We start from the raw sequence: 7,122 nt of genomic DNA, 5'->3' as shown, positions 1-7,122 counted from the left end.
CTGCTGGCTGTTCATGAGGTGCATTGGTTGGGTATTGAACCCAGGTCTCCTGCTTGGAGGGTAAGAATTCTATCACAGAACCACCAATGTCCTCATCCAAACATGATAAATACAAGGATCATAATAATGGAATTGCTACTGATAAATACTACCCTCGGCTTTCAAGGTGAAGTGTTGTGGCGCTGTGGGTTAATGCGCCAGATTGCAAAGCCATTTGAACTGCATGGTAGGCGGTTCAAGCTCTCTAGCTGCTCCTCAGAAACCATATACAAGGGTCGCTGTGGATCAGAACTGATTCGACGGCACTTAACAACAACTCCAAGGTGGCCTTAGTGCTTAAGTATTTGGCTACTAACCAGAAGGTTGGTGGTTCAAACCCACTAGCTGTTCTGTAGGAGAAAGATGTGGCAGTTTGCTTCCTTTTTAAGGATTGTTGTTGTTGTTGTTAAGTGCTGCTGAGTCGGTTCCGATTCATAGCGACCCTGTATTCACTTTCCAAGGTATGGCTGGTCGTTTTGAACTACCAACTTTGCAGTGTTTATCCTACAGCACCCGATTATAGATTAAAACCTTGGAAACCCTCCCGGAAAGTTTTCCCCTGCTCCGTAGGGTCACTATGAGTTGGAATTGACTGCTTCTCAGCGTCCTTCCAGACGTGACATTTGTCCAGCACACAGGAAGGCTGGTACCCTTTACAGCCAAGGCATCCAGGTGATAACCATGTGTTGGGTTTGCTGTCTTGTCTCATTAAGCTCCTTCAGTTAGAACAGGTCCTCAGTCTTTCCTTAACCTTGCCTGGTAGAGTGCTGGGCAATTACCCATGTGGATTGATTGCCTGTTTCTTGAGATTAAGTTTGGGGCAACCATCAGTGAAGACATATTGGTGATGGGTGTGTGTCCTCACCAGTTATCAGTTGCTGTTGAGTCTGCTCTGACTCGTGGTAACTCCGTGTGTGTAAGAGTAGGCCTTTCTTTTGAGGTGCCTCTGCGTGGACTTGAACCTTCAGCCTTTCATTTTGCAGCTTAGTGAATCAGCTGTTTGTACCCCTCCCCCCACCCCAACCAGGGACATTGTGTTTTCTCAGGAGTTCCTTATTTTCATTTGTCCCATTTCTGCTGATACTCTTCATTCCTTGGCTAAGATACAAGGTCTACCAGTTTTCTTCTTTGTAAAGTTACCCTTTCCCCCTTTATATGTTTTGTGCAGGGATAAAATACTGAGGAATTATGTAGGTGCCTTATTTATCATTAAAACTTTACATTTATTTATTTACACCTGTATAGACTCATGGTTTTATATTTTTTCAGTAGGTTATAATCTGATGCTATGATTATTTCATCTCAGGGTGGTGCAAACAATGTGCTGGGCTGCTAACTGAAAGGTTAAGAGGTTTCAGTCTAGTCAGAGACACCTCAGATAAAAGGCTTAGGATCTTCTGAAAAATTAGCCATTGGAAACCCTGTGGAACACAGTTCGACTTTTAACACACATGGGGTTGCCATGAAGCAGAATTAATTCACCAGCAGTTGTTGTCAAGTTCTGTCAAATTGATTCCAACTCATAGTCACCCTGTTTCGGGTTTCCAAGGAGTAGCTGGTGGGCTTGAGGCGCCGACCTTGTGGCTAGCAGTCTAGTGTTTATCCCTTAGTGCCACTCCTTATTTATTTTCATACCAAGTCATTTCTGATCTGGATTGTAGGAGCCCCTTTAAGGTGGCTTCTCTGTCCTTTTATGTCCGCACTGGTGCTTGCTGAGTCTAGGCTCTGGGGGTCTCCCCATCCCCTTGATTGTGCTCTGATACACCCATGGCCAGAGGTGCACAAACACTACCCCCCCCCGATTCCTATTACCAGGCATGAGCATATTTCTTGATTGTATCTAGGTAAAGCAATCATATAAATTTTTATGAAGGCTTTAGAGAGAGTGTTTTTGTTCTTATATTGAAAAGGAAACACAGTGAGGCCTGTTGAGATCATCGGTAAGCTGGAGTAGAAGGGTAGCCTCTGTACCTTCAGGCACATTCTTAGACAAATTATTGAAAGTCCTAGGAGAAGTTCAGTCTTGTTAAAGACCTAAGATTGGAAATGTTGTAATGGATTTTTCTCTACACAACCAGGTTTTGATGATAAGGTTTCCAGGGAAATAGAAAGCCCAGCTTGTCCAGGAGCATGGGTGGGGAAAGGAGGATGTCCCATCTGTCATGGGGTGGTATGGGCAGAACCCCAGAAGATAGTTTTTCAGTTTTTCTCTGTGGTTCTTTAAAGAAGGTAAAAAACAAACAAACAGACAACTAGACTTTTTATCATATCGGCTGAGTGTTCCTATTTCTTTCTCCTGCCGCCTGCGGTCTTTATTTATATTGTCTTCTTTGCTTTGAAATCTTTTCACCCTGCTTTTTTAGTCAGCTGTTCTACCAAATACTCCTCCACAGTTACTTCTTTTTGTCTGATTTATTGTAATTGGCCTCATTAAAAATAATCTGCTAAAACTCTGGGTTCCGAATTAAATCTTGTTGTCGAGTCGGTTCTGACTCACAGCGATCCTGTACAGGATTTCCGAGGAGCAGCTGGTGGGTGTGAATTGCTGACCTTGTGGTTTGCTGACCCTATAGCACCACACACATTAAGTGTTTCATGAAGTGATAAACATAATAAACATTTGCATATACAACGAAGCTTCATAAGGTTCATGGAAAAAATGGATGCAAAACATGATGGAATTTTTCCAAGAAGTTTTTGAAGCCTTCTTGTACTTAATATTTGTTAAGTAAAATATTTAATAATTTTACCATGTATTTTATAAACATGTATATACACATACGCACACACGTATATCCCACTGGTCAGTGCAATGAAAGGTATTTATCTGAATCAGGACTTGTGAAAATTGAGAAAATTCAAAGCGTGTCAATGAAGTAATAGTCCAGTCTGTTACCAGAATTGAAGACCAATTGCTTTTGAGTTGATTGTGGCTCATGGCAATCCTATGTATGTCAGAGTAGAACTGTGCTCTATAGTTTTTCTTTCTATTTGGGAACTGAATTTTTAATGTGATTTCTTTTTTTTTTTTTAAACTAACATTGTAATTGTTTTCAATGAAAGTTCATGTAGAAAATTATGTTCCATTTGGTAACTTTTTACACAATTTGTCCAGTGATATTAGTTACATTTTCATAATGGGACACCATTCTCTTTCATTGCATTCTGGTGGCTCCATTTCCAGTGAAGTGGTTTCCCTGCCTCTTGATTATCTTGTCTTTGCTTTGAAGTAATTATTGACTGATCTTAAAGAGATGGCTTTTAAGGAGCCAGTTCTCACAGGTAATAGCCTTCATTTTGTGTGCCAATCTGTTATTTTGCTAAAAGGTGACAGTTTGGGTTCAAGATTTAAAGCATTAGCAGGACTATAGTCCGAGTCCTCCAGTTTCAACTGGTTCAGTTGTAGTGGCAGATTCACATAATTCTATGTTGCGATTATTAATGGATGTTTACAATTGTTTCTTCTCATTTTAAGTTGTACCCCATCAGCAAATGAAGGTCCTGAAAGCTTTACTCCGTTCTTGTCATCAGGGTCAACTCTACTTAATGAGGAGGCTGCTCATCTCCACAGTAGAGTACCTTCCAACCTGAGGTCCTTGTTTTCCAGCACTGTATCTGAGAATATTCTGGTGCTCTTTATTATGTTTGAATATTCAGTATTCTGGTGCTGACAATGCCCTGCTGCTGTTTATAAGGTTTTCAGTGACTAAACATTCAGATGTAGTCCTCTTGTCCTTCTTCCTAGTCTGTCTTAGTCTGGAAGCTCAGCTGAAGCCTTCCACCATGGGTGACCCTGTTGGTATTTAAAATACTCATGGCATAGCTTCCAGAATCACAGGAACACACAAACTGACAGACAAGTGGTCTCTGTTTATGTATATCTTTTTTTAATCCTCTTATAAAAGGTGGGACCGTATAGTACTTGTCTTTGTTACTGACTTTTATTCCATTTAGCATTATTATCTTCTAGATTCGGCTATATATAATATGTTTCACGGACTCATAATTGTTCTTTATGGTTGTATAGTATCCATAGGATTTTCAATTTCTGGTTTTCAGAATTACATCACCCAGTCTTTCTTCCAAAGGTGTTTCTGGTGGACTTGAATCTCCAACCATCTGGTTAGCAACTGAGCATGTTGACTGTTTGCACCACCCAGGGACTCTGTGTGAGAATTTGCTGGGGCTAAAAAAGTTCTTTTTATCCCTTTGAATTTAAATAACCACACTAAATCATTAAATGGGAATTAAACAATCTTAGTCATATTCTTATTTTGGCACATCACTCATACTGTGGCGCACATGGTAGTTGCTTAAATTGAACTGGGCCGTCCTTTTGAGGCTTGCAGGATAGTTAAAAAAACAGATCCTCCTCTGAGCTTCCTAAACAGGAAGAGTAGGATTCTTCTTGATCCCAAGCTCTTAAGGCTGTAGTCTTGTTAATTTCCCCCTCTTCTCTTCATTTTTCTTCCCTCCAGCTTATTGCATTTCTTAGACTCTTCTTACTGGGGCAGCGGTGGTTCACAGGGAGAATTCTCACCTTATGTGCAAACACCACCCATATATTAGTGGACGCTTGTATGTGCCTATGATGCTGAACAAATTTCAGTGGTGCTTCCAGACCTAGCTTCGACTGAGAAGAAATGCCTGGTGATCTCTCAAAAATCAGCCAAATGAAAACCCTACAATGGCAGTTAACAACCACATACCCCTGCTACTAACTTAGGAGACCTTTAGGTTGCCTTGTAGTTGTGGAGAAAATGTAAAAAGTGCTATCTGTTTGCTTTGGGAGTAAAAGTATATGAGCATCTCTATAGTTTTCATAGCCAAATGGAGTGGTGTCTCTTAGAAGCCCCACCAAACAAATGCCTTCTGTTTCATTGTTTTAGTAAGCATGTCCTCAGGGTAGACTTGCTTATATATTCACTCTATCACTTGTTTTCTTCTTTATTGTAATTGTTTTTCTCTAAATGTAAATTGAGTAATAATTTGCATGGGAGAAAATCTGTTTTGCACTCATCCTATCATATTTTGTTTCATTGCAATGATTACAGTCCCCTCCATGCATCAGCATTGAATAGTATTTGCGTCTATTCCCTTTGTTTGTTTGTTTGTTTTGATGTACAGAAAAAACACTCAGGAATATATAAACATTTAAACAACCAAAGGACACATTCCTCAAGCCTGCTTCCTGGCCCCAGCACACACAGCCTTTCTCTTTCCATGAATCCAGAGTCTTCAGCTGCTCTATCTCTCCATGTCGTCATCTCTGCCTCCATCTCTGGTGCCACTGCTTCTCTGGATAGGGTCCCACAGTCCACTCATGATCGTCTTCCTTGATGGTCCTTAGATTCTCTGTTCCTGGAATGTAAGATTAACTACTCCCCCCTTTATGTTACAAAACTTCTAACTTTATAGTTTGACAACCGTAATTCATCATGATAACAATTACTCACTCTTGAATCATAAGAATCTTATACTCATCTCCGTCAGACCCATCTAGACAAGATGAAAACTATTTAGTGGGGGCTCTACCTTCCGCTGCACACTCTGAAACTAAACTCCCTGTTGAAAATTTGTAAGCCAGCCACTGTGCAATTATTGCCATTCCCCCTCTCCCCCATTTTAGGTAGCCAGTGTCTAACTCGCTCATCCCTATCAACCCTGTATACAGAGGAGATAGGTTTGATCCTTGATGTGAAGACTCCTTCCCTCTCAGTTGGTATTTTGAGCTACTACATTCTTTTTTTAATGTTTTATTGTGAATTATATGGTAGTTTACATGGGAGAACTTTAGTTTTACATTCATTCCATCGTATATCATCTCACTGCCATGGTTCCAGTCCCCTCCATGCATCCTCAACCACCCAAAGGGTATATCCCAGAAACCCGCTCCCTACACTTCCTCCTCCTCCCCCCAGTTTTTGACCCACAGTCCCTTTCCCTCTCTGGGTCCAAAGTCCCCAGTCGCTTCATTACTCCATGTCATCATCTCTGCCTCCCTCTCAGGCATCTCTGCTTCTCTGGGTAGGGTCCCGCTCTTGGCTCTTCTCTGTTGATGGTCCCAGAGGTTTCCTGAGCTACTACATTCTTAAGTGTCAGGATCCTGGTGTGGTGCTGTGGGTTAATGCGTCAGACTACAAAGCTGTTTGAACTGCAAGGCCGATGGTTCAAGCTCACCAGCTCCTCCTCGTAAACCAGGTTGCTATGGGTCAGAACTGACTTGATGGCACATAACAAGAATATCCATAAGTATAGGTCAAGTTCATAAAATTGTAGCAATTTACACTTGCTTCCTTTATCAAATTTCTTCATTTTCCTCTATTCAAGTTTTGATCATGAAGCCATCAAAGCTAGGTCAGATGGGTACTTTCTGCAAATTTGGGTTTTCTTGTGCATCTCTCCTTACTTCATATCAGCCGGATGCTTCCGTCTTGGCTCTAGCTCACCATGGCTATGTCCTTGTCCATGGGCTTAGGAGTTCCCACCACACTTTGGTCCAACCAGCCCTTCCTCTTCTCTCTCTCATCTCCAGATCGACAGGGTCTATGGAACGTGGTTGAACTCATCCCATATCTTCATTGCTACCTTTCCCCTCTTCTACTCAACCAGTAAACCAACATGGTTGCCAGCAAGCTTACCTGCCTGCTCATGTGTTCCCTTTGAGTTTCAGTCTAAAAATGTCTTTTTAAGGGTCTAGTTCTTTCTTTGTTTTAACAATTCTAAATAATTTCAGATTGTAATGGCTGTGCATACAGTGTTGCCATATAATGCAGCTCTCTACTGTATTTCAAGGAGCTCTGGTAGCGTAGTGGTTATGAATCGGGCTGCAAACCGCAAGGTCAGTAGTTCGAAACTACCAGCTGTTCCGTGGGAGAAAGATGAGTTGTTCTGTTCCTGTAAAGATGAACAGCCTCGGAAACCCTGTGCAGGGTAGCTATGAGTCGGAACCGACTCCACGGCACATAACAACAACTACTGTATTTCAGAATATTCAGGAGTTAATTAAAATGGAATATGGATAGCATTGCAGGACAGTTTTGAAGAATATTTGACACCTCAATTACATGTTGAAAGAATTTT

This window comes from Chrysochloris asiatica, unplaced genomic scaffold, assembly GCF_000296735.1.
Source record: "Chrysochloris asiatica unplaced genomic scaffold, ChrAsi1.0 scaffold00049, whole genome shotgun sequence".
Classification (NCBI taxonomy): domain Eukaryota; kingdom Metazoa; phylum Chordata; class Mammalia; order Afrosoricida; family Chrysochloridae; genus Chrysochloris; species Chrysochloris asiatica.
This window is presented reverse-complemented; position numbering follows the sequence as displayed.